Source organism: Bison bison, unplaced genomic scaffold (assembly GCF_000754665.1).
Source record: "Bison bison bison isolate TAMUID 2011002044 unplaced genomic scaffold, Bison_UMD1.0 scf7180017864368, whole genome shotgun sequence".
NCBI lineage: Eukaryota > Metazoa > Chordata > Mammalia > Artiodactyla > Bovidae > Bison > Bison bison.
The window spans coordinates 5,916,510-5,918,996 of record NW_011494940.1 but is presented as its reverse complement, the minus strand read 5'-3'; the positions used below and the strand labels follow the sequence as shown (position 1 = coordinate 5,918,996).

The 2,487-nt window shown below is 34.5% G+C and overlaps 1 pseudogene; it reads left to right on the top strand.

Moving 5' to 3' along the window:
• LOC105000155 overlaps positions 1-2,487 on the top strand; it is a 14,544-nt pseudogene that overhangs the window by 954 nt on the left and 11,103 nt on the right.

Genomic DNA, 2,487 nt, shown 5'->3' with positions numbered 1-2,487 from the left:
GGGGATGACAGAGGATGAGATGGCTGGATGGTATCACTGACTCGATGGATGTGAGTCTCAGTGAACTCCAGGAGTTGGTGATGGGCAGTGAGGCCTGGCCTGCTGCGATTCATGGGGTCGCAAAGAGTTGGACACAATTGAGCAACTGATCTGATCTGATTGCCATTTTCTTAATTGTTTGAGGTTGATTTTGTAGATTTTTTTTCTTCTCTTGAATTTCTTGAGTATATAAGTCCCTTTACCATTTGTTGTAAAGCTGGTTTTGTGGTAAAGAATTCTCTTACCTTTGGCTTGTCTGAGAAGCTTTGATTTCTCCATCATTTTTGAAGGAGATCATTGCCAGGTACAGTGATCTTGGTTGTAGACTTTTCTCTTTCAGTGCTTTAAATATGCCCTGCCATTCTCTTCTGGCCTACAGAGTTTCTTTTGAAAGATCAGCTGTGCAACATATGGGGTTTCCCTTATATGTTACTTGTTGCTTTTAACTTGCTACTTTTAATATTCTTTCTTTGTGTTTAATCTTCCTTAGTTTGATTAGTATATGTCTTGGGGTGTTTCTACTTGGGTTTATCACAAATGGGACTCTTTGCACCACCTGGACTTGATTGATTATTTCCTTTTCCATGTTGGGGAATTTTCAAGTAGAATCTCTAAAATTTTCTCATACTCTTTATTTTTCTCTCTTCTTCTGGGACCCCTATAATTTGAATCTTGGTGCATTTAATATTGTCCAAGAGGTCTCTTAGACTATCCTCAGTTCATTTCATTCTTTTGACTTTATTCTGCTCTTCTGCAGTTTTTTCCACCATTTTGTCTTTCAACTCACTGATCCATTTTCTGCTTCAGATACCCTGCTCTTGATTCCTTCTAGAGTATTTTAAATTTCAGTAATTGTGTTGTTTGTCTCTGTGTGTTTATACCTCCATTCAACTATGGGTTTCTTCATTGATTCTTGCATTTTCTCCATGTCATTTTCAAAGTATTTGATCATCTTTACTATCATTATTCTGAATTCTTTTTCAGGCAATTTGCCTATTTCTTCTTCATTTGTTTAAGTTTCTGTTTTTCCAGTTTGTTCCTTTATTTGTGCAGCATTTCTCTGCCATTTCTTCATTTTTAAAAACATCTTATTGTGTTTGAGATCTCCTTTTCCCAGCCTTCAAATTTGTGTTCTTTCTTCCTTTTAGTTTCTGCATTCCTAAGTTTGGTCCAAGGGTTTGTGTAAGCTTTGCATTGGGTGAGATTTGTGCTGAGTTTTATTTATTTATTTATTTTTCTTTTCCTTCTGATGTGCAGGGCTGATTGAGGGGGTAATCCTGTATGCTGATCATTGGGTTTCTACTTTTGTCCTATTTGCTGTTTGGATGAGGTGTCCTACAGTGGGTGTGACTGGTGGTTGGGTGATTCTAGGTCTTGTATTCAAGTGGTTTACTTTGTGTGAGTGAATTATCAGTATTTACTACTCCCTAGGATTAGGAATTCTCTGGTTTTATAGGGTCTTGGAGTCAGTGCTCCCACTCCAAATGCTCAGGGCTGGATCACTGGCCAGGAACAGCATTACAACAGGTGGCTTGTTGTGATATTAAGTTAGATTAAAATAAATATACAAAAAAAAAAAGAGAGAGAGAGAGAGAAACCAAAGGTGAACCCCTGACAAATGGCAGTTACACTGTCATGCAAATAATAATTAAAATAAAGGAATATACACATATATTCCAAAATATGGGAATATACACATATACAACCATCAGCAAAATCAAAAAGTCCAACAAAAATAAAGTACAATAGACTGACCTAGCAAACAATGGAAACCAAAAATGATATCTACAAGAACAAAACTAACTAAAGAACAAACTGGAAAATAAAACTAAAGCAAAGTACCAAGTGAGGATTAAAGCATTGAAAATAAAACTAAGAGAATGTCGAGAGGAAAGGCAGGAAAGAAAGAATAGATATGCAGAGTTCAATAGAGGTAGATGAACAAGATTTATTTAGATTGAATTTAACTGCAAGGGGACAAGAAGAGTAGAAAGGCAATCAATGGAATAAGTGTAGAAAAATATAATAGGTCTAAAAAAATTAAAATTTAAAACAATAAAATAGAAACGAATAAAAAATCAAAAATAAATGAGAAAAAAAGGAAACCTCCAAAGAAGTATAAAAATTCAACTTAGAATTAGAGATTTATCACAACAGTAAAATGTGTGACTGAATATACACATATACATATGCACCAACAAGAAAAATCAAAACACTCCACTAAAATAAAGTGCAATAGCTTAATTGACCTGATGAAAAAAGGAAAAAAAAATACGTATATATATACACACACACATATACATATACATACCAGAACAAAACTACCTGAAGCGCAAATTGAGAAACAAAACTAGAGCAAGGTGCCAACTGGAGAACAAAGGAATGAAAATAAAATTAAGAAATATGTTGAGAGGAAAGGAAAGAAAGAAAAAAAAATACATATGCAAA